This window comes from Penaeus monodon, chromosome 22, assembly GCF_015228065.2.
Source record: "Penaeus monodon isolate SGIC_2016 chromosome 22, NSTDA_Pmon_1, whole genome shotgun sequence".
Taxonomy (NCBI): Eukaryota; Metazoa; Arthropoda; class Malacostraca; order Decapoda; family Penaeidae; genus Penaeus; species Penaeus monodon.
Window position 1 is genome coordinate 39,747,498 of NC_051407.1, and position 261 is coordinate 39,747,758.

The window sequence follows — 261 nt, forward strand, 5'->3', positions numbered from 1 at the left end:
AAGAGGGCAAAACTTAGTCCCAAAGCTCTTTCCGTGTGTATCTCGTCTAGAAATCCCCCGCTTTAGAATCCACTGCCTCTAGATCTCATCCCATAAAACAGTTCAAGTTCGGAGTCTAGGTCAAGACCGAAGTGAACCCGGAGCAGGTATTCCCTAGTCACCTCTCCACTTCAGCCCTCCGGATTGTTTATGGTCCATTCTGTTTATGACTCAAAACTTCTTGATTCCAGAAAAAAAAACGAAAGCAAAATAAGAAGTCTC

General features: G+C 44.1%; 1 protein-coding gene across 1 annotated transcript in view; it reads left to right on the forward strand.

Annotated features, from left to right (window-relative positions):
- Positions 1 to 261, forward strand: part of LOC119587433 (probable G-protein coupled receptor CG31760) — a 44,880-nt gene that overhangs the window by 41,649 nt on the left and 2,970 nt on the right. The window lies entirely within an intron of this gene.